Consider the following 25842-nt stretch of genomic DNA (forward strand, 5'->3'; position numbering starts at 1 on the left):
CATGGATACATAGCAACAAAATAACTGCAGTCACAGACTTGGTAAAATCACCAAGTCCCTGAAATCAGAAACATTACGGAGCCTAGTTTGCATGTTTGTCCTAGTCACCACAGAGATCACAAAAATACATGGCACACACCTCTGTAAATATGGCATGTCATACATCAAAACACCTGTAGAGCTCATACTCATAAGATGCACAGATTAAATGCAACAAAAATAACAAATCCTCAAGTTCTGATAAGTAACAGCAGATAACAGCAACTAGCACTCTTGCACCAGAGATTTGGGCATCAAGATGGACTCAAATGAACATGGTGCAATGGAAAAAATGAAGAACATCCTAAGACGAACATTTAGATATATTACACGCGCGAAACGGAGCTATATGCAGAGAGTTATGATGCGATGAACAGAGCAAGATAATGTGACAGAAAAGACTTGGAGGAAAAACGAGGTCAACCGTTTATCTCTCAGATCCAGATCCGGGGCGTGGAAAACGAGGACGGCCGGAGCTGTTCGTCGGAGGGACGGGGAAGGTCGCCTGGGTTCGGTCCGGAGAGGAGGGAGGCGGCCTGATCCGGCGTGGGGGCGCACGGGGCCGACGGCGACCTAGCGGCGGCGGTCGGGGACGACGGCGCCCGGGTCCGGCGGGTGGGACCGCGGGCGGAGGCGGCGCCGGCGAGGTCCGGCGGCGACCTGCGGTGGCGGCGAGGCGGCGGCGCGAGGCGGCGTGGTCGGAGGAAGAAGGAGGCGCGCGGCGGCGGGGGAGCCTCGGGCTCGGGGGGCCTGCTGCGGGCCAGGCGGGCCGGCGGCGCGCGCGGTGGCCGGGGGCCACGTGGCGCGCTACGATTCGCGCGGGGCGGCGGCGGGATCCGTCCGGCGGCGACGGGAGGAGTTTTCTAGGGTTTCATCTGTGATTTGGACGGGGGAGGCACATATTTATAGGTAGAGGGAGCTAGGAGACTCCAAATGGAGTGCGGTTTTCGCCCACGCGATCATGATCGAACGACATAGAGCATGGAAGTGACGTAGAGGGGTTTTGGGCTGTTTGGAGGGGTTTTTTGCTGCAACACACAAACAGACTTTGCGGTTGCCCGGTTAACCGTTGGAGTACCAAACGACCTCCAAATGGAACGAAACTTGACCGGTGGTCTACCGGTGGTATACCAAGGCCACTTGACAAGACTCGGTCCATTCCGAGAACGTTCAACACCCGCTCATGAAAAGAAAACAAGAGGGGTGCACCGGAGGAGATGGGAGTGCCGGATTGCAAAACGGACAACGGGGAAAATGCTCGGATGCATGAGACGAACACGTATGCAAATGCAATGCACATGATGACATGATATGAGATGCATGCCATGAAAAAAAAGCAAAACGAAAGACAAAACCCGACCACGAAGGGAATAACATAACACATAACCGGAAATGGCAAGAGTTGGAGTTACAAATATGGAAAGTTACATCCGGGGTGTTACAGCTGCCCAAAAAGGGGACCCTCTCACCAACATTGCCCCACAAAGGGGGAGCTTGGCCCCAAGCCCCCTCCCCTTGTCCATGGAACCCCATGTAGGGGCCTGGCCCTAATGCCCCCCTCCCAACATGTATCCACCATTTTTGGGGGCTGTCCCCGCCATGGAGGGCCCCCAACAAGCTTCCACCAATTGTGGGCTGCCCCTCCCCAAGGGACCCGCCAAAAAACAGCTCCCCATAGAAGGGGGATCTTGTCCCCCTTGCGGGAACATGGTGTTTTCACGTGCATTCTCTCTGGAAAATTTCCCAAAGGTCCCAGTACATTTCTAGCACCCTCCAAAAAATTTCGGACGCGTTCTGAAACTTTTCTGGCTTGATGGTTTACTCCGAAACAATTTAGGTTTTCTCTCTGAAACATTTTCAGTGTCTCCGAAACTTTTCGAGTGATTCTCTCACACTCCTTTCCTAGTACTCAGCATATAGATGACCCTAAAGTGTGTGACCCTGTAGGTTCGGTGAAACATAGACATTACCAGAACTCTTTCCGGTCAATAATATATAACGAAACTGTGGACATCCATATTGACCCCTATGCCCACACGAATGGATATTCGAGTGAACCTTCAGTTACCGTGTGTTAGTCTTGTTGCTTCGTGATATGTTACATAAACGCTAGGTGAGGTTTATTAGCATCCCCTTGAATCAACAACTTGTTCACTATGCAGTTTTCTCGTTACCGATTTTGATCTCTTTTCTCATTCCTGTGTTTCAGCATCCCTGTGATCAAATCACATTGGGTCTGGCCAGACGATGATGGATACCGTAATACCGAGAGGGACCTAAGAATATTTCTCCATTGTTGGAGCAACAAATCCCAATCTTGAGCTATCTAGTCCCTTGTCATACTTTTTCACGAACCCGTAAGCCGTCGTAATAGCCACCCTGTTATAGATGACATTTAACAAACCCCAAAGTTAACGAAACAAGTATGAAGGAACTCAATACTCTCATGGTCTAAGGAATTATGCAAATGCTTAACTTTCTCTATGTTATAAAATTTTAACTTGTGATGAATGGATCTCATAGCATAACAATAATTGGGTATGTTCAACACAAGTGTTATTCTAACATTGTGTCCTCAAAGTTGCTAGCATTCTCATGCAACACTTGAGCTAGTCTTAGAGGCATGACTAGGAATCTATATTATCGTTTATTATTCCACACATGCACATGGGTTTTCCTTTGAGCCTCTTGGATATACAGACTCAAGGACCATTGCAATTATAGCACAAAACATAAACATAATTATGAACATGCAAATAAATAATAAAATTTATTATTGCCTCCATGACATATTTCCTGTAGACTCGCACTTGCACTAGAGTCAGCAATCTAGCAATGCTAATGCACTTTACACCTATGGCATACCGGTGTAAAATATGCTTCGCTTGTGGTATACTCTTCGTCCAACGGATCTGACAACTTCAGGCCCGTGTGAGTATTTGCATATCCTCGCGTTTTCACTTTTTCACAAAATTCATAATTTTTGTGGACTTGGCTTTGTATACTTGAATCACTGGTCGAACCTTGGTTCCTTAGACTGGGCTATGGGGCCACTATCTCCAATAGTGTTCCATTGACCTAAGTCATCTTGAAACCATACTAAGTTCATGACTGAACTATATGATCGAACACCCTCTTTTGTTGCTTCCTAAGCAGCAACATACTTAGCCTTCATTATAGAATTCTCCACAGTAACATGTTTGGAACAATTCCAACTTACCATGCCACCATTTTATGTATTACACAAAACCTTATTTAAATCAGAAAATTGCTTGGAGCATTGATGAAGACTATATCGATGTAACTACTTACAACCAGCATGTATCGATGTAACTTCTTACAACGAATTCTTTATATTCTCCACTTGCGAGAAAACATGTCATTAGTTGAAAGCACGTTTGCTCCCTTTGTGGTTTTGATAATTTATGTCAACATACATGTTGTTAGACTAATGTTTTCCTTAAGTATATTTCAGGAAATATTCAACCTAGGCAAGAAGATGGATGGAGATGTGGACCCCTCAAGCTACAAAGGACAAGCATTGGCAAAGCTTCAAGACTCTGCATTTTTGGTTAAGTGATCCAAGATCACATTGAGTCCACAGGAAAGCCAATGCTATTAAAAGGGGATGAGGTTTTGATCATGAGTCATTTGCTCAAGGCTCCCAAAACCCTCAACCACACCATCACAATCCAATATGTCCAAAACCCTAAAGTCATTCTCGGTACCACCGAAACACTCTCATCCGGACCCACCGAGACACACCAGACATAACCACTACCTAAACCCTAGAAACTCAGTCTCATCAAGATGGCATTCGGTCCCACCGAAGTGCGTGTGCCCACTCTCTGTGATCCATCGATCCCATTTCAGAACCTCTTAGTGAAACTAATCGGAATTACTGAGATGAGGTAACTACTTAGGTCATCACATATCGATCCCACCGAGTGGATTCATCCGGTTCCACCGAAACATCTAACATTTGAATCTTTTACACTAGTCGATGCCTCAGAGATTTTCTTTCGGTGCCACCGAGTTGTGCATAAAGGTGTGTAACGGTTGGATTTTTGGTGAAGGCTATATATACCCCACCCACACCACCTACTCTCAGAGAGAGCAACCTGGATGAAAACAAAATTGATATAAAATGCCATATAAAGCATATAAGAATGGTAATATAATAGCATGGAACAATAAAAACTTATAGATACGTTGGAGACGTATCACTTCGCAAATCAACTTGTACTCACCTTGTGTCTATCATCCTGTTCAGACATTTTCCCTCTGCCTTTGTAGACTTGCTTGGTTAGAAAGCTCATCATGGAGCGATGGCTCACCGTCAATGTCCACACCATCTTCTTCCCCTTGGTTGTCGTGGCCGTCGATGTCCACACCATCTTCATCCCCTTGGTTGTCGTGGCCGTGAACTTCCATGTCCTTTGGCCCTTCGGTGTACCGCCACAACCGTCTTGGCCTCCGGTCCCATCTTCATTGTACACTTGGCCTCCCTCATTGATCATGCCCTCCATGAAATCATTATAGTAGGCAGGGTCTTCATGAGTCTGCATCGGGGTAGGCGCATCATCGAACGACTTGCAGGCATCAGGATAGTTGATCGTAGGTATCTCGGGGGGGGGGGCGCTTCCTTTGCACCCATGTGGACTGGCCAGTGATAACCCACAAGTATAGGGGATCGTGACAGTCTTCGAGGGTAGTATTTCACCCAAATTTATTGATTTGACACAAAGGAGCCAAAGAATATTTATGAGTTTTAGCAGTTGAGTTGCCAATTCAACCACACCCGGAGAACTAAATATCTACAACAAAGTTTTTAGTAGCACAGTAGTATGATAGTTTGGTAGCAATAGTAACAGTAGCAATAGTAAGAAGAACAGGAACAGTAGCAACAATGGTAGTAACTTAGCAAAGATCAATATGAGAAAAGCGTAGGCATTGGATCAGTGATGCATAATTGTGTTGGATGACATTCATCATATAACAGTCGCAACCTAGAGCGATACACAATAGCTCCAATTCATCAATGTAATGTAGGCATGTATTCTGTATATAGTCATACGTGCTTATAATAAGAACTTGCATGACATATTTTGTCCTACCCTCCCGTGGCAGCGGGGTCCATAAGGAAATCTAAGGGATATTAAGGCCTCCTTTTAATAGATAACCGGAACAAAGCATTACCATTTAGTGAATACATGAAATCCTCATACTACGGTCATCACCGAAAAGAATCCCAATTATTGTCACCTTGGGGTATGCGGATCATAACACATAATAGGTGCATACAACTTGCAAGATAGGATTCAAAACACACTTATATTCATGAAAACATAATGGGTTCAGATATGAAATCATGGCACTTGGGCCCTAGTGACAAGCATTAAGCATAGCAAAGTCATAGGAACATCAATCTCAAAACATAGTGGATACTAGAGATCAAGCCCTAACAAATTGACTCGATTACATGACAAATCTCATCCAACTCCATCACCGTCGAGCAAGCCTACGAAGGAATTACTCACTCCCGGTGGTGAGCATCATGAATTTGTTTATGAAGAAGGGTTGGTGAACCCCCCCCCCCTCTGCGGAGCTCCGAATGGACTCCAGATCAGCCCTCCAGATGAAGAACAGGAGGTGGCAGTGGTTCCGTATTGTAAAATGTGATTGAACTTCTTCTCTCATTTTTTCTCTCGGCAAAACGGAATTTATAGAGTTGAGATTAGGTCAGACGGCCGCATGTGGCCCCACAAGGTAACATGGAGCGCCCTGTTGCCTTGTGAGCAATAGGTGGCCCCCCTCCAGTGGATCTTCGCTCATGTATTTTTTATATATTCCATAAAAAATCTCCAAAAAGTTTCGTCCGATTATGAGAATTTTAATTTCTACATAAAAAATAACACCATGGTAGTTCTGCTGAAAACAACATCAGTCTGAGTTAGTTTTATTCAAATAATGCAAATTAGAGTCCAAAACAAGAGCAAATGTGTTTGGAAAAAGTAGATACAATGGAGGCATATCAACTCCTCCAAGCATAACTCATTGCTTGTTCTCAAGAAATTCAGTTGATAAACTGAAAGTGATAAAGAAAAAAATTACGAACTCTTTTGTTCTTGTATCCGTATGTAAGCTTAAATAACAACCAAGTTTTTAGCAAAGATTATGAACTAACCATGCAAATGTTAACACTTAGAATTTATATTTACTCATATCAATGGCATAATCAGCTAGCTAGGAATAATAACATATCTCCAATGCCAACAATTTGTTAAAATATAATATGATAACATGGTATCTCGCTAGCCCTTTCAGAGGCCGCAAAACATAAATGTAGAGCACCCCTGAAGTTCAAGCAGTGACTAAATATTGTAATTCAAGGTAGAAGAGATCCAGTCATGGTATACCCAACATTAACTAGACCCAATGCATAGGAATGACAATAGCGCTCTTAGGAAGGGTGCTTTGAATAAGAAGGTGATGACTCAACAATAAAAGTAAATAACATGAAATTAAATAGATAGGCCCTTCACAAAGGGAAGCGGAGATTTGCAGAGGTGCCAAAGCTCGAAGCTTAAATCAAAGATGAATACAATTTTGAGTGGTGTGCTTTTCCTGTCAATGTCACGAAAAATATTTTCAATATCTTCCATGCTAAACACATTTTTGGCGGTTCCCAAGCGGAAAGGTAAAGGTTTACTCCCGCTCAACCATACAAACACAAGCTATGGCCAGCTGAATTCACGGGTGCCCTCCAAACAATCAACTTTCTTGGGGGGTTTGTTTTATTATATTTTTCTTTATTTTGACTATAGGACCGGGCATCCCAATTACCAGCCTCTCTTGTGCAATGACAAGTGAATAAACACCCATCATGAGAATTGAAACAGCGTTATATCGACTAGAGGGGGGTGAATAGGCGATTTTTATGAATTCTTCACTGAGGAATTTGCGGGTGAGGAAATTCCTTAGCAAAGAACTACTAGCAGCGGAATAAGTACTCAAAAGTAAACATAACAGAACACAAGCATGGTCATCATGATGAAATGAAGACAAGCACAAAGTACAGAAAGCGTAATCATAGGATAACACAGGATGAAGACATACAGACTGAAGAAATTGAACTGAGGAAATTTAGAAAGTCTTCAGTCAAGGTCTTCAAACAAATATGAACAAGTGCACAACACAGTTAAGAGGAAATGAAAGAGTTGAGGAAATAGAACCAGTAAGCTCGGTGAAGATAATGATTTGGTAGACCAGTTCCAACTGATGTCTCAGTTGTACATCTGGTTGGAGCGGCTAGGTATTTAAACCTGAGGACACACAGTCCCGGACACACAGTCCTCACCGTATTCTCCTTGAGCTAAGGTCACACAGACCTCGCCCAATCACTCATGGTAAGTCTTCATGTGACTTCCGAACCTTCACAAACTCGGTCACTCGGCGATCCACAATTCCTCTTGGATGCTCTAGACCATGACGCCTAACCGTCTGGAAGAAGCACAGTCTTCAAAGGTAACAAGCGTCGGATCCACGCAGGATCAATCTCTTCAGTGATGCTCAAGCACTTTGGGTTTGTAGGTGTTTGGGTTTTGGTTTTCCTCACTCGATGATTTTCGCTCAAAGTCCTCGGAGGATGGGATGCTCTCAAATGACAAGTGTCAGTTTCTCTCGGAGTAGCCAACTAGCTAGTGGTTGTAGGGGGTGGCTATTTATAGCCTAGGGAGCATCCCGACATGATAAGACATAAATGCCCTTCAATGATATGACTGTTAGGTGGGTAGATATTTTGGGACAGCTGGCGCACAGCACAGCAACGGTCGGAAATTCGAGTATCAAATTCCTCGGGGCTATCATGTTCCTCACTGTGTAGGCAATCCGCACTGGCGAATTCCTAACTCCTCAGTCAGAACAAATTCCTCAGAGACCAGAAGAACTTCGTCTCTGTCACTGAAGAAATTGATTGAACTATATGAGATTTCCAATGGCTTCACTCGAAGGGATTGGTAGGTGTAGGATTTTGAGTTGAGCATCACATGGAATTTTTTCCTTAGTATTTCCTCGACCCCCTTTAACAGTACGGTGTTTCCTATGACTCAATAAAGAGAAAATGAAACTACAAAAACAAAAGTCTTCACGCTTCATGTTCCTCGAATGAATTCCAAGTCTTCAAGGTCACACCAATTTCTTCACTTTCAAAGTCTTCAGAAAGTCTTCAGAAATACAAAGTCTTTAGTCGAAGAACTTCATTTTTAGGGGTCGACTTTCTCTGTAAATATCAAACTCCTCATAGACTTATAAACCTGTGTACACTCATAAACACATTAGTCCCTTAACCTATAAGTCTTCAATACACCAAAATCACTAAGGGGCACTAGATGCACTTACAATCTCCCCCTTTTTGGTGACTGGTGACAATATAGGTTAAGTTTTCAATGGGGATAAACATATGAAGTGTAAATACTGATATTGAGGAATTTGATTGCAAGATATAGAAGAACTCCCCCTGAAGATGGTGCATAGTGAGGAATTTGCTTTTGAAGCAATGCACACTTGAAGAGTAGAATCATGGAGATCTCCCCCTATATGTTGTAATTCATACACGCATTTGATATATAATATGAATAATTTGAAATGCATGATGAAATATGGTGATTGATGTAATTAAGCATGCGTGCAGTAACATTAATGAGGAATAAGCATGCAGGATAACACAGCAAAAGTATCAGACCACCATCGGATTTAAGTTTACAACTCGATCCAATAAAGTCTCAGAAGAACGAGAGTTGTAAATTAGCAAAAAAACGCCCATATAAGATAGACCCGCTTGAAGACTAACTGAAATTTTCCCCCTTTGTCATCGAATGACCAAAAGGATTGAAACTGAGGACTAACGCCCTTGAAGAATATCAAGTTGATGAAGGAGCGCCAGCGTTGTTGGGGTCGCTTGTTGATGTAGGGCCTGCCGTAGTGTCGTCCAAGTCTTCATGCTCGTCGGTGTCGCGCGATGAAGAATAGGAGTTGGCCACCAAGGAAGGAACCTTGACCTTCTTGTACTTCTTCGGTGGAGGAGCAGACCAGTCAAAATCTTCCTTGAGACCCATTTTCTTCAGATCTTCTTCGCTATAAATGTGAGACAGAATAGCCCAGGTACGGGTGAGGGTTTCATGAAGGTAGTAATGGTTTTTCTTCACTGCATTGTGGGTAGCAGTCATATTGTGAGGAATTTGGTTGAATTTATTTAGGCACAACTGATGCAGTTGCCCTGACTTCTTCATTTTCTCCAGGCGCACCACTAGTGGATGCCCTGGCAATTTCTTCAGCGGCTGGAATGCAGTCATCAGCCCTGGAACTCACATTTTCTTCAGCAACCTGATTTTCATCAGCGGTGCTGGCGTGCTCTTCAGTTGGTTGAGCAGATGCTCTAGCTTGAGGAATTTCTGGTTGCGATGGAGCTGCAACCTTTGAAGTGAATTTCTCAGTCAGTTTTACAAACCTGACCTTGGCTCCTTGCCAATCAGCATAGTAAGCATTGAAGTCATCGCTGAGGCCTTTGATTTCTGCCTGGATCTTCACTAAATCTTCAGTTGTCATAGAGACAACATTTTTCTTCAGGAAGCGCTCCTTCCTGTACTGAGCTTTCTTCAGCTGCCTTGCCTTCTCAAATTTCCATTTCTCTTCTTCAATGAAGGCAGTCAAAACATGACTTTGACCTGGTGTGAGGTTCATCTCAGGCAAAGGGGTGTTGGGATCCTTGTGCCATAGGTCAATGTAGTCTAGGATCAGCTTCGGATCCAGAAGTAGTGGCACATTGCTCCCTTTGGCTCTAGCGGCCTTGACTTGTCGGTCTCTGATGATTTCAGCAAGTTCTTCATCATCAGCCTCATCATCATCAGAGGGCAGTTGGAAAGCAACCTGCTTCTTGTGAGGACTTGGTCGAGGACCTCGTCCAGCAGCAGACTTTTTCTTCAGCAGAGAAGGGCCAGCTGAGGAACTTGGAGCAGCTGAGGAACTTGCATAGGCTCCTGAGGCAATAGATATGCCTACTGTCCTTTGGCACGTGGCGAGATGCACAGGTGCTGAGGATTTAGCCGGAGCAGCCGAAGACTTTGGCGGAGGAGCTGAGGACTTTGGAGCGGGATCAGCATGAGGAGTTGGCCGTGAGGGCTTTGAAGATTCTGGCCGTGAGGGCATTGCTGAGGAACTTGGCCTTGAGGGCATTGAAGGTGAAGCACTTGGCTTATGCGCAGGCTTCTTTGCCATGGCCTTCTTCGGCTTGCTAGCAGAGGCCTCAGCAGTGGCAGCAGCAAAGTCTTCGTTGAATTTCCTCACTGCTTCTCTGGCTTGTCTAGCCAACTTGGCCTGGCGCTTGGCCCATTCTTCAGGATAATCCTCACCGCGCTTGAGGCCAGTGGGATCTGCTTCTTGGCCAGGTGCCAATGGAGGTCTTGGGCATGGAGGATTGAGTGCGAATTTCCTCATGTACTTGGGAGTTACATACCTGTACTCCCTCCACTCTCTTGTCCATCTCCTTTCTATCCTCTGTATGCGCACCTTGCGCTGATTTTTGTCCTCTTTACCAAACTTGGCCTCATCAGGAGTGCAATAGTCTTTGTATATGTCATCGGGGATCTCAAACGCAGTATTGATTTCAGGCCTCTTTCCTCCCTTTTGTGGCTTCTTTCCATCAGCCATTTTCTTCAGCTGAGGAATTTGAACAATGGAATTCTCTGAAGATGTATGTAACTTTTCTTCGAGGAACGCTGCAAATGAGTTAAGTTGATGAGAACCTAGTGATTCAGCAGCGGACATGAGTACCTGTGAATAGAGTATAGTTGCAAGGAATTTGGAGAGGTCATATGCGTTCTCAGAAGGTTTTTCAAAAAGAACAAGTTTGAGGAATTTGACCAGATGAGTCTTGAAGAATTTCACTAAGCGTTCTTTATCTTAGGTTCCAGAGTTGTACAGATCAAAGATCCACACAATTGAGGAATCTTGAAGAAAAATTGTTGCTTAGAGAAATGAATCAAGAACAGATGACATTTGAGGTGTTTAGTGTGTGAAGATTTGAAGAAAAACACCTTTGAAGATTTTGTAGTAATCATTTGAATCAAAGAGGGCAGTAAAAGTAACTTTTAATTACCCTGGACGAAGAACACGACGAACTGGGAAGTGGAGATGTGAAGTTCGTCAGTGCAGATCTTCCACACCCTAACTCGGCAGAGGAAGACAGCTACGGCGGCGGCGGAGTGAAGAAATCCGCGGCCGGCGCGAGTAGGGCGGTGACGAGGTCGAGGCAGTGAAGCTCTTCCTCACCAGCGACGATGATGTAGCGGAGGCGCTAGGGTTTGAGAAGCTCAAGCTGGAGTGAGGTCGAGCGGAGTAAAAGAGAAGTGAGGAAGGGGAGGGGTATTTATAGCCACGGTGAAACAACTGTTCGCCCGAAGAAATTGGACGAACGTGCCCCTGACCCTTCTCATTCGCTTGACATGTGTCACCCACGTACTGAGAAGTGGAGATCGTGTGAGATCATGGGTGAATACATAAGTATTTCGTGGGATGTGGAACGGTTTGAGCGGCAAAGTCAAAAATTTAGATAGGATAAGTTAAAAGTTTCGTTCGCAAATTCTTCAGCTGACAAGGACACAGTGAAGATTTTGAACGAGTGTCAAATAGAACGCACATGAAGAATTTGTGAATAGATTGGGTTGAGTTTAGCATAGAGGGGGAAGGGTCCGATCACATTCACTTAGTAGAAAAAGCAACTTGAAGAAATAGCAATAAGTGAATGCTGTAGAGGACATAAACTCATATATATATAGACAATGAAGAAAAACGACGGAAATGGTGAAGACAATGCAAAGTTGAAGAATTTGAACAACTGAGGAATTTCAAAACGAGGAAAAACTCAAATTGAAGATTTTCAACTTTTGGTGGTGGCGTGACCCACCGTATAAGAATGATGATTTCAGACATCGCGTACAATTGTCGTAGGGTTCTGAGAATCAAATTCTTCGTTAATTTCTTCACACTTAGAGTGTTATTCTTCATTGATTGAAGAAAAACGTTTCTTCATGTGTTGCACATCTAAGTCATCAGTTTTGCATAAGTGTTAGGATGAGTGTCCTTTTCAAAGAACATTCAAAGATTCTAGGATATTTAGCTCACACCGCAACTTGCTAAATCTCTTCTCATCCAAGGGCTTTGTGAAGATATCGGCTAGCTGTTCTTCAGTCTTCACATGCTCAATAGAAATTTCACCCTTCAACAGATGATCACGAAGAAAATGATGACGAATCTGAATGTGCTTTGTCTTCGAGTGCTGAACTGGGTTGTGAGCAATATTGATGGCACTCTCATTGTCGCAGAAGAGAGGCACATTCTTCACGTTGACGCCATAGTCCTTGAGAGTTTGCTTCATCCACAGCAATTGAGCATAGCAAGAACCAGCAGCAATGTACTCAGCTTCAGCAGTAGACCGTGATACGCAGTTTTGTTTCTTCGAGGACCAACAGACCAAAGATCGTCCAAGGAAATGGCATGTGCCTAATGTTGACTTGCAATCCACACGATCACCAGCATGGTCAGAGTCAGAATATCCAATGAGATCAAAAGCCGAGCCCTTGGGGTACCATAATCCAAGTGTTGGTGTGTGATCTAGATATCGAAGAATATGCTTCACAGCCTTATGGTGTGATTCCTTCAGTGTAGCTTGAAATCGGGCACACATGCAAACACTAAGCATAATATCTGGCCTAGATGCACATAAATACAATAAAGAACCAATCATGGAGCGGTATACCTTTTGATCGAAGTTAATACCATTTTCCTCAGTGCATAGATGGCCATTTGTGGGCATAGGAATTTTGACCCCTTTGTAATCTTGCATGCCGAATTTCCTCAGTACATCCTTGAGGTATTTCTCCTGAGATATGAATATGCCATTGCGCTGTTGACGAATTTGAAGACCTAAGAAGAATTTCAATTCTCCCATCACAGACATTTGATATTCTTCACTCATCATATAGGCAAATTCATCACTATAACGTTGGTCTGTACAGCCAAAGATAATATCATCAACATATATTTGGCACACAAACAGTTCACCATCATAAGATTTAGTGAAAAGAGTAGGGTCGAGTGAACCGGGTTTGAAGCCTTTCTTCATGAGGAATTCCTTCAAAGTATCATACCACGCCCGAGGGGCCTGCTTGAGGCCATAGAGGGCCTTATTGAGTCTGAAGACTTTGTCAGGATGCTTTGGATCTTCAAAACCTGTGTGTAGCCTTGAGCTACAAGCCGTGCCTTATTCCTCACCACAAGGCCATTTTCATCTTGCTTGTTGCGGTAGATCCACTTTGTGCCAATGATATTGTGCTTGCGAGGATCTGGACGTTTGACCAGTTCCCAGACGTTGTTGAGCTCGAACTGATGTAATTCTTCTTGCATGGCCTGAATCCACTCAGGCTCCAGAAATACTTCATCTACCTTAGTGGGCTCTGTGATAGAGACGAAAGCAAAGTGCCCACAAAAGTTAGATAAATGTGAAGCTCTTGAGCGTGTGAGAGGACCTGGTGCTTCAATGTCATTAATGATCTTCTCAATTTGCACTTCTTTTGCAACGCGAGGATGAGCTGGTTGTCGTCGAGGAATTTGATCAGCATTTTCTTCAGCACCATTTTCTTCAGCATTTTCTTCAGGTGCATTAGCTCGACGATCTTCACGTTCTGGAATGAATCCTTTAGCAGATTCTTCAGTAGGAATGACATCCTCAGTAGCCTTGAACTTGATAGTTTCCTCAGGTGCTGGTTCATCTATCACAGAAGGTAGGTGCTCTCTTTGCGAGCCATTAGTTTCATCGAACCGCACATCTACAGTTTCAACAACCTTGTGAAGAACATTGTTGAAGACTCTGTAGGTGTGCGAGTCCTTTCCGTAACCAAGCATGAAACCTTCATGTGCTTTCGGTGCAAATTTAGAGTTGTGATGAGGATCTCTAATCCAGCATTTAGCACCGAAGACTTTGAAATAACTCACATTGGGTTTCTTGTCAGTGAGGAGTTTAGAGGCAGTCCTCTTGAAGAATTTGTGAAGATATACTCTGTTGATGATGTGGCACGCAGTATCAATTGCATCAATCCAGAAACGACGAGGCGTTTTGTATTCATCAAGCATAGTGTGAGCCATCTCAGCAAGAGTCCTGTTCTTGCGCTCCACGATGCCATTCTGCTGAGGAGTATAAGGAGCAGATAACTCATGAGTAATACCAAGTTCATCAAGATAGTCATCAAGACCAGAATTCTTGAACTCAGTTCCATTGTCACTTCTGATGTGCTTGATCTTCACACCAAAGTTGGTTGAAGCCCTCGAGGAAAATCGTTTGAAGACTTCCTGCACTTCATGTTTGTAAGTAACAATGTGTACCCATGTGTATCGAGAGTAATCATCAACAATAACAAATCCATATTGAGATGCATCATTTGAAACTGCAGAATAATGGTTAGGACCGAAGAGATCCATATGAAGCAATTCAAATGGTCGAGTAGTGGTCATGATGGTCTTCGCTGGATGCTTAGCCTTTGTCATCTTCCCAGCTTCACAGGCTCCGCATAAGTGATCCTTCAGGAATTTGACATTCTCAATGCCAATGATGTGCTTCTTCTTCGCAAGCGTGTGCAAATTCCTCATGCCTGCATGACCAAGTCGTCGATGCCATAGCCAGCCTTCTGAAGCTTTTGCAAGTAGGCACACGGCTGGTTGTGGTCCTGCAGAGAAATCAACAATATACAAGTCTCCTCTCCTAAAGCCTTCGAAGACTTTGGAATTGTCAGCTTCCATGATCACAACACAACGATACTTGCCAAAGACAACAACCATATCAAGATCGCAAAGCATTGAGACAGACATGAGGTTGTATCCTATGGACTCGACAAGCATGACTTTGTCCATGTGTCGATCCATTGAGATCGCAACCTTACCTAGACCCAATACCTGACTTTTGCCTTTGTCAGCGAAGATGATATGCTTCAGAGGCGATGGTGATAAGGGAGCATCCATCAATAGATTCTTGTCACCAGTCATGTGATTTGTACATCCACTATCGAGGACCCACTCAGTGGCTTTGGGTTGATCATCCTGCAGATGAATTAGTGCAACTTACGAACTCATATAATTCATTAGTGAAGAATATGACATCAATTCATCAGATCAATTTCATCAAGCAATAGAACACAGTATGAGGACGTGAGAAATGAAAGTTCATTTCTTCATGATTAGCCTGCATCCTTTCAGGCATTCTCAGGTCTCCAGCAAATTCTTCAGACGTTTTAGCACGTTTGGAGACCTGACCCTTCAGAAGAAATTAGTTCTTTTTCTTCACCACCCACATCTAAAGGGGTGGCAAAGAGTTCATCACTCTGCGAGCTCCATATGAGAAAGGTGGCATAGAAGCCAGTCCATTTCGTTTTACATAAGAGGTGTTAGGGTAAGCATATGAATAAGCAGAGAAATTCTTCGTGGACTTATGAACATAATGGTTTGAAGAATAATGCACATATTCATAGCCCTTAGCTCTTCCCTGCGAAACAGAGTTGTTAGCACAATGATGATTGTCGGTGTCAAAATCGGCGGATCTCGGGTAGGGGGTCCCGAACTGTGCGTCTAAGGCGGATGGTAACAGGAGGCAGGGGACACGATGTTTACCCAGGTTCGGGCCCTCTCGATGGAGGTAATACCCTACTTCCTGCTTGATTGATCTTGATGATATGAGTATTACAAGAGTTGATCTACCACGAGATTGTAGAGGCTAAACCCTAGAAGCTAGCCTATGGTCTGATTGTTCTTGTCCTACGGACTAAACCCTCCAGTTTATATAGACACCCGAGGGGGCTAGGGTTACACAGAGTCGGTTACAAGGGAGGAGATCTACATATCCGTATTGCCAAGCTTGCCTTCCATGCCAAGGAGAGTCCCATCCAGACACAGGACGAAGTCTTCAATCTTGTATCTTCATAGTCCAATAGTCCGGCCAAAGGATATAGTCCGGCTGTCCGAGGACCCCCTAATCCAGGACTCCCTCAGTAGCCCCTGAACCAGGCTTCAATGACGATGAGTCCGGCGTGCAGATTATCTTCGGCATTACAAGGCGGGTTCCTCCTCCGAATATTCCATAGAAGATTTTGAACACAAGGATAGTGTCCGGCTCTGCAAAACAAATTCCACATACCACCGTAGAGAGAATAATATTTCCACAAATCTAATCTGCTGACAACTTTTCACAACGTGGCATCACACCACGGCCCAGTCATTATTCGAACCATTTCTCCCAGCCTGCCATTGCACGTTTCGCGAGGCAGTTTTATTGGCACGTCTTGTCGAAGCAGAGATCATGCCCCCCTTATCATGGGATTCTCATCAATACGGGTATGGGTAACCCAATCGTGCCTGTTGGTATGACTCCTCGATTTTAGGCAAGTTCCAAACGGCCACGCGGAGGACGCTTGATATTCACCCTCTTTATAAAGGGGCCAAGGCCTGTCCTTTTCTTCTCACGCTCAATCGAATCCTTCCCCCACCCCGAGCTCCAACACCCAAGGCTCAGGCTAGGCGTTTCGGACCTTCAATCATGTCCGGATCCAACCTTCAAGGTCCGTGGATGCCCTCCTCCGTCACAGAGGAGGACATCAAGAAACTAAGAGAAGCCAGGTATTTGACCGCCAAAATTTTGCACAGGCTGCCTGCTCGAGGGCAGGTCGTCCCACTCCCGAGCCCAACGAGAGTGTCGTATTCGTCTCCCACTTCCTCCGAGGGCTAGGCTTTAGTCTAGATCCCTTCGTTAGAGGGCTCATGTTCTATTACGGGCTCGATTTCCATGATCTGGCCCCGGATTCCATCCTTCACACCTTGTCGTTCATCGTCGTGTGTGAGGCCTTCCTCCACGTCACCCCACACTTTGGCTTATGGCTCAAGACCTTTAATGTGAAGCCAAAGATGATTAATGGGCGACACGCAGAATGCGGAGGTACCATAATAAGCAAAGGCGCCGATGCTCCATGGCCAAAGGGCTCCTTCCCGGAGGTGTCCAGCTTATGGCAACGGGAGTGGTTTTACATCACAGCTCCCCGTGGTACTAAGTGGGTAGCCGCCCCTGCCTTCCGCTCGGGCCCCCCGCCACAACTGGCGTCATGGGTCAACAAGGGGCTGGACTGGGGGCCAGTAAACGCTGTGCCGACATTGCAGAGTCGCATCCGAGATCTCCTCGAGAGAGATGTCAGCCTTGTCAAGGTAATGCAAGTCATGCTAGTTCGTCGAGCCCTGCCCTGCAAACGTCGACCTCTCCGTATGTGGGAGTTCAACTCGGAAGGACCGCGAACTATTCAGCACTTCTTCGGCATGACGCACGAAGAGATGTATGGATTGTTCTTCGGATCACAAAAGTGTCCGGACACCATCGAGGATGCGGGTCTGAGCTGCAATCGTCCAGATACCCAAGTAAGTAATTCTTCGGCCGAACATGTTGTCTCTTTATTTATCACAACATCATTCTGAAAAGTCGCTCTTTGACCAGGACTGGGTAAAAAAGGCGAAGATGATCAGGTGTTCGGCCTCCCTTCCCGAAGGCTCAACAGATCCAGTACTAGCCAGAATGCTTGAGCTCGCGCCTTATCAAGAGCCATCAGGGGAAGATAAAGGGGGGAACAAAGAAGCCGAAAGCGATCCTCACTCATTATTCATCCAAACCGGGGAATTAGTGCCTCCGCGAAGGAGGATAACCGGGGAGAAAAATCTAAAATTCCTTATCCCCAAGGAAGGAAGAGGGCCGCCTCCGAAGACTTGGAAACAATGGTTTCCAAACGAGGGAAGAAACCTTCGTCAGGGGGCCCTACCCCGGAGGGCATCCTTACCGCACAGTACCCGCAAGGGGACCGGCCCTCCACCGAGCTGTAAGTAAACAAAAGTGCTTCATAGTAAATATACCCTGCTTTATTTCTGAGAACAATAACCGAGACGTATGTCTTGTAGTTCGGATCGTAGCCCTTCTCGACAGAGTTCGTCTTCGGGGGATCTTCTTCCGGAGATGATGGAGAGCGAAACGCCTCCCCGTGCCTCCCCGCCTCGTGAAGCGGATGACCCTGAGGTGTCGTCACGGAGGATTTCTCCTGATCCGCCAACGCCAGAGGGTAACCCTTCGGCCACCCGAAGTCCGGAGTATTCGGCTCCTAAGGAGAGCAACAGAAAGAGTCCGGGACTGTCCGGTGCGCGACCAAATGCACTGATGAATCTTCTGGAGCAAGCGGCTATCTCAGAGGCGCATCGTACGCTAATGGGTACGGTGGTTGAGAGGATTTCATTCGCCGAAAGCGGGCTGCATGAAGCTTTTATGAGCCTGCTGAGAGGCTTTGAGGTACGCAAAGTAATATATATTTTTTGACGGTACCGCACATGCTAGGTGTGCCCTATGCAGATAGTAGCCCCTGAGACTCTGGTTGCTGTCGAAAAATACGGCAAATAGAGGATCATCGTCCCAGGTAATAACCGTGTTGCTTTCATGTGCAGGCGGCTGAGGGTCCGGTGGCTAGCCGGACTGGTGAGTTTGCCGAACTGAAGCGGCAACTTGATGCAGCAGATGCCGACATCGTGCTTGTAAACAAGCGGCTTGACGAGGCACAGGGTATGTATTCTCCAATAATCAACACATATTAAGAGGAGCATGATGCTAGTATCTGTAATATGCTGTGACTGCAGATGGAGCTGTCGCCGTGGATACCCTTCGGGCGGAACTTGCCCGAGCCAAGGAACAAGCCAGGAAGAGTGATGCGGCCGCCCTAAAGGCGGTCGAAGAGCTAAGAGCCGAACAGGCTGCGCATTGCCAGAGCAAAGAGAAAATAGCCCAGATGGCTATTGAGCTGAAAAATGCCGCCGACCGTTATGAGCTTCTTGAAAAGGAAAGCCAAACGAAGACGGCGGACCTAGAGAAAGCCACGGTAGCAGCCAAGGAAGCCCGCTCCAAAATTAGAGCGGCGAAGGAGGAACTACGTCAAGCCGGAGATATCGCGGCTGGGAAGCCCTTTTTGTTGCGGACGAAGTTCGGAGATCCTAAGTATGCCCTTCTGCATCAATTATGGAGTTCTGCAGACGCATACTTGGATTTGGCAGCGAGTGCTGCTGATGCGACCGAGTTTTTCGAAGATCAAAAAGATCACGAAGTGGAAAAGCTGTTCTGGTCGCAGTTCAATGTTCCAGTGCGTCCGCTGCTGTTAAATGAGCGAATGGCCGAGTGGGCCGAGCTCCATAGGTTGTCCGGGCTTGCCATGAGGTATGTTGTGGATCATCTTTGGCCGGAAGGACCAAGGCCGAATAGTTATTTTGGCTTAGTGCAACGATTCCTTGGTGCTGTGCCGCATATCGATGCTGTGAAGAGGTCGGCGTGCATAGAGGGTGCGCAGATGGCTCTTGCCCGTGTCAAGACATACTGGGCCGAGATGGAGGCCACCGCTATTGCAACCCAGAGTTCGGCCGTAGGCCGGGTATCGGCCGAGCACTATTTTGAAGAAGTCTTAGAAGGCGCTCGTTTAACAGAGGCTCAGTGCTCGAAGAGTATCATGTTCTAGTGACATGTATCCCAATTGTAAGAACAAGGCTGTGTGTATACTTTTGCCTGAAAGTATTATTATGCCTTCTGTGCGGTCGTTTATGTATATATATATATAACCCGAAAGTTTGCAGTCGTCGGCTTCAGCCCCCACGAATATAATGCGGGGGTGTTCACAAAAGCACGTCTTCACACTTGATCCAACGTCTCGGTCCATTAAGGAGGTGGTAGCGCGGCGAACGAGGCAATCGGACTATATTGCTTTAACACTTTCACTTAACCATAGGAGTTTGACAGTGGGGCTACTATATAGCCCCTGGTATTTCCGCGGCTATCCGAATACGGTGCGCATACGTACATGACCGGGAAAACCGGTCCTTCGTTAATGCGGAGGAATCTTGAAGATACCGATGAGTCATCGAGTGGTTGACCAGTCTCACGCTTTATCATGACAGTCAGTTTTCGGCTTTCTCTACTGAGGTGCTCGTCCGGATGAACCGGGGCACAATCGCAGTAGTTCTCCCGGTGCCACCTTAGCCGATAGAGCGGAACGTAAGGTAGCAAAACACGGGAGCCGGGCAAACCCAACATTTGACCAAAGACATGATTCGGAGCTGATGCATATAAGGCCAAACTCGCGACGCCGAACACTCCCTAAGGTATTCGGTCTTTACAACATATATTGGGCTGAGTAACGCCCTTGAACCCTGAATTGCCAGGTACGTGCATTAGTCTGACGTAGCGAAATGCCAATAACGCCAGCGTCCCTCTCGGTTGTGTTGAGTATCCGGAGGGTGTGAAGCAACAAGAGACAGTAAGAAAGGTTTACACAGGGTCTTAATGTAAAAAGAAACCTTTGAGCGGGTCCCTGCTGCACGTCTGCGCCTGTGTCTCCGTTGTGCCGTATCCTGGAAGGGTGTAGCACGATTATCATCTGTTAAAAGAGAAGAGCTTAGATGAAATTTGTCGTGCGAAAAATTGATTTTTCTTAATAAACCATTAAAATTCAAGATAAGTAAAGTCGAGCCGAATTGTAGTCCTTTTTACATGCGGGAAGCCCCTGGTACCGCCTATGGGGGCATATCCATCAAACCAATCTTAGGTTTATCTAAGCTGTTACAGCTAGTGATGCGCCGGACTCGTCTAGCCGTGTCCGCGGTCTTGACGACCGATCATTTATTCTAGTTGGAGAGGCCATTTTAGTGTTCGGCTGCTAAAGCTGCCACACGTTCTTCCGCGCATAAGGAACGCTCAGTGTTTCCGCTAACTGTGATGATGTCGCGTGGACTGGGCATCTTTTGAGCTTAAGATAAGCATAGTGCAGTACTGCATTAAAACAAGCGAAGGCCGTTCTTCCAAGTAGTGCTTGAGAGCCGCTTCGGAATGGAGCGATGTCGAAGGTTAACTTTTCACTTCGGGAGTTGTCGGGGGAACCGAATACAACCTCTAGTACGAGAGAGCCCGTGCAGCTGGCCTCTGGGCCTGGTATTACTCCTTTAAAGGTGGTATTGCTTTGGCTAATTCTCATTGGGTCTATCCCCCTTTTGCGGACTGTGTCCTGATATATCAGATTAAGACTACTGCCGTCGTCCATGAGGACTCGGGTGAGATGGTATCCATTGACTATTGGGTCGAGCACCAAGGCAGCCGATCCTCCGTGCCGGACATTGGTCGGGCCATCCCTGCGATCAAAGGTGATCGGGCGGGTCGACCAAGGGTTGAACTTGGGGGTGACGGGCTCTAAGGCGCGTTCGTCTCGGAGTGCATGTTTGCTCCTCCTCTTCGTCACGTGAATCATGTTCACTATTTTGACCTCTGGTGGGAACTTTTTCTGTCCCCCAGTGTTTTGCTCACGAGGCTCATCCTCCTCTTCACTTGGTGTCTCCCTCCCCTTGTGTTCGGCGTTTAGCTTGCCGGCCTGCTTGAAGACCCAACATTCTCTGTGGGTGTGATTTGCAGGTTTATCGGAGGTGCCGTGAATCTGACATAATTTGTCTAGAATCTTGTTCAGGCTGGACGGTCCATCTCTGTTGCCTTTGAAAGGCTTTTTTCCGTTGACCGGGTCGAGAGCCCCTAAATCCGGCGTTTACCGCTGTGTTGTCTGGGCTGTCTTTGTTATTTCGACGCTTGCTTTTAGTGCGTCGTGGTTTTCCATTACCATCCCTGACTTCAGATGTGCCTGGGTCGCTGGTGCTACTACGGGCCAGCCAGCTATCTTCGCCCGCGCAAAAGCGGGTCATAAGGCTTGTTAGGGCTGCCATTGTCCTTGGTTTTTCTTGGCCGAGGTGTCTGGCGAGCCATTCGTCTCGGACGCTGTGTTTGAAAGCTGCTAAGGCTTCGGCGTCCGGGCAGTCGACGGTTTGGTTCTTCTTAGTGAGAAATCTGTTCCAAAGCTTTCGGGCTGACTCTCCGGGCTGTTGAATTATATGACTTAAATCGTCTGCATCCGGAGGTCGGACATAGGTCCCTTGAAAGTTGGCCCTAAAAGCATCCTCAAGCTCCTCCCAACTTCCAATTGAATCTTGGGATAATTAGATTTATGCCCCTAGTTGTGTCCCACTCGTCTGTTTTACCCCTAATTTCCAAAAGTCACCGGTTCTGTCCAAGTCACTTTGCTCCTCTTACGCTTTTGCCCTTTGACCGTTTGACCATCAGTTTGAAAACTTCATAAGTAATTCATACTAAATCAGAAAAATGCAAATAAGATACCAAAATGTTCAGAAAAACATCACCTATATGTCAGTGTCATTTGCATTCATGAAAAAAGTGTTGGAAAGTGCACATCCAAGTTTTAGCTCTTTTGACACCACCATGAATAGTAAAATCTAAAAAAATTCAAAAAAATCAAAAAAAATATGGTGGCAAAGAACGACAAATGTTCTAAGTGCTTGTCAAGTTTCATCAGGGAACGACATTCGTGGAAGTCGTGGCAAAAAAATAATCTATTTTGGAGTGCTGATTGTTTTTTTGCTGAGGCACCCACAAAGCTCATTCCCTCATGAAACTTGGCAAGCACTTCAAACATTTGTCATTCTTTGCCACCAAATTTGTTTCTGAATTTTTTGAATTTTCTAGATTTTACTATTGATGGTGGTAGCATAAGAGCTAAAACTCGGATGGGCACTTTCAAACACTTTTTTTCATGAATGCAAATGACACTGACATATAGGTGATGTTTTTCTGAACATTTTGGTATCTTATTTGCATTTTTCTGATTTAGTATGAATTAGTTATGAAGTTTTTAAACTGACGGTCAAACGGTCAAAGGGCAAAAGCATAAGAGGACCAAAGTGACTTGCACATAAGCGGTGACTTTTTGAAATTAGGGGTAAAACAGCCGAGTGGGACACAACTAGGGGCATAAATCTAATTATCCCTTGAATTTTCGGGGAGGCTCTTCAGCCAGTACCGAGCTGGTCCTTTCAGCTTGAGGGGCAAGTACTTGATGGCATGGAGATCGTCTCCGCGAGCCATATGGATGTGGAGGATGAAGTCCTCAATCCAGACCCCAGGGTCCGTCGTTCCGTCGTACGCCTCTATGTTCACGGGTTTGAATCCCTCTGGAAATTCATGATCCAGCACCTCATCGGTGAAACATAGGGGGTGCGCGGCACACCTGTATTTGGATGTGTCATGGCGTTCTGACGGTTGTAGTGTTCGGTTTTGATTATGCGCTGGAGCGCGCTTCCTAGATCCGTAGATGGATTTGGTCACGCCGGCCTTTTGATGCAAGTCCTCGCGTGGATCATGTGCTGACTTATGTGCGGCCTCGTTAGCTGCCCTATCGCGGCCACGAGGTGGTCGATCCGACGGGTCGGCCGTTTTATTTTTCGGCTGTGTGGGCTCTAAGGCCTCATCATCAAATTCAGGCAACAACTTGCGCTTTGGATAGCTCTTTGTGTGGCAACTACCACCATACTTTTCTTCAGTGTCGAGCACTTTGTTCCATCTACTGTTGAGCGTATTCTGCGCGGCCTTAAGCCTTTGCTTCTGCTTCTTCAGACTCCTCGCGGTGGCAATAAGCCTTCTACGGAGGTTCTCTTGTTCCAAGTGCCTTTCCGGGATAATGTGTGCATCATCGTGCGGACTGTTTTCCTCTCTGGAGAGAGGTTGATGAGCTTTATCCTCGGCGTCGACGTGATCGGATAGCGACTCCGTACTATGTTTGCCGTTCGCTGGTTCATCCTGCTCTATCGCTGGGTCAATGTGGTCATCGTTTCCTCTGGAGTCGACCAGGGTGTTACTTTTTCTTGCGCTGTTATCGCTGTTTTTGCCGAGGCGGGATTTGGAGCGGCGCCTACGCCGTCGTTTTGATTGCTTCTCGAGGGAGCTATCCTTCGCTGCATCCTTCCATTCCTCGTCATTGTTTTCTTTGGGTGTATCCACCATATATATATATCGTGTGATGAAGTGGCTGTCCAGCGCCCTGTGGGCGGTGGTTCCTGTTCGTCTCCTGCATCGTCGTCCATACTGTCGATGTCTTCGGAGTCGAAATCGAGCATGTCGGTTAAATCGTCGATAGTGGCTACTAAGTGGGTGGTGGGTGGGGAGAGAATTTCTTCGTCGTCCGCATCCCATTCTGGCCGGACATAGTTCGGCCAAGGTTCTCCCGACAAGGAGAGAGACCTTAACGAATTTAGCACATCGCCAAAAGGCGAGTGTTGAAATATATCCGCGGAGGTAAACTCCATGATCGGCGCCCAATCAGATTCGATAAGCATGGACGTAGGCGGTTCGGGGCCTATGGCCGGGGATGAATCCGAGGATCCGACGACACAGGTCTCGTAGGAGGTGAAGTTAGTATTCGGCTCTATCGCCACTGAGTGTGTGGCCTCCGAGGCGGGGTCCATCCACCTGTCCTCGGACGGTGCAATTTGTTCCGGATTGAGGGCTGGAGTAGTTGCAGGTGTGATCTCCCGAACACTGTCCGGCGGCAGAGCTAAGTCATGCTCGTCGTGATTGTGCGGCGCACTTGACATGGGCTCGAATCCGTCGAAGATCAAGTCTCCGCGGATGTCGGCAGTATAGTTCAAGTTTCCAAACCTGACCTGATGGCCAGGGGCGTAGCTCTTGATCTGCTCCAGATGGCCAAGCGAGTTGGCCCGCAGTACGAAGCCGCCGAATACGAAGATTTGTCCGGGGAGGAAAACCTCACCCTGGATCGCATCCTTGCCGATGATCGAAGGAGCCATCTAGCCTTACGGTGATGGCACAGTGGAACTCTCAATGAAAGCACCAATGTCGGTGTCAAAACCGGTGGATCTCAGGTAGGGGGTCCCGAACTGTGCGTCTAAGGCGGATGGTAACAGGAGGCAGGGGACACGATGTTACCCAGGTTCGGGCCCTCTCGATGGAGGTAATACCCTACTTCCTGCTTGATTGATCTTGATGATATGAGTATTACAAGAGTTGATCTACCACGAGATCGTAGAGGCTAAACCCTAGAAGCTAGCCTATGGTCTGATTGTTCTTGTCCTACGGACTAAACCCTTCGGTTTATATAGACACCGGAGGGGGCTAGGGTTACACAGAGTCGGTTACAAGGGAGGAGATCTACATATCCGTATTGCCAAGCTTGCCTTCCATGCCAAGGAGAGTCCCATCCGGACACAGGACGAAGTCTTAAATCTTGTATCTTCATAGTCCAACAGTCCGGCCAAAGGATATAGTCCGGCTGTCCGAGGACCCCCTAATCTAGGACTCCCTCAATGATAATATGAGGACTTTGGTCCTTTTGAGGAATTTGATCCACGTGAGGAATTTGGTCCGTATGAGGACTTGGATCCATATGAAGAATTTGATCTGGGGTTCCTATTCACGGGTGGTGTCATGAGGACCTTCACTTGAAGACTTTCAAGGCACCTTTTGGGAACCCAGATTTTCTTCATAGGGGAACCGTTCCTGCAGTTAGTGCCAATATATCTAGCAAATACTTCACCATTCTGATTTTTGAACAGTTTATAGTTGGAGTCAATTGACTCATCAGAAGAATGAGGAGATTCACATGTAAAGCCAGATAAATTGGATGGATCAACTGGAGGTCCCTTTGCAGCAACCCATGAGGTTTTGGGGTACTGCTCAGGTTTCCAATATGTACCGTCAGCATTGAGTTTCCTCTCAAAGGCAATACCCTCTTTCCTAGGGTTCCTGTTGAGGATCTGCTTTTTAAGCACATCTCAAAGAGTCTGATGCCCTTTGAG

Source organism: Aegilops tauschii, chromosome 1 (assembly GCF_002575655.3).
Source record: "Aegilops tauschii subsp. strangulata cultivar AL8/78 chromosome 1, Aet v6.0, whole genome shotgun sequence".
In the NCBI taxonomy this organism is placed as follows: domain Eukaryota; kingdom Viridiplantae; phylum Streptophyta; class Magnoliopsida; order Poales; family Poaceae; genus Aegilops; species Aegilops tauschii.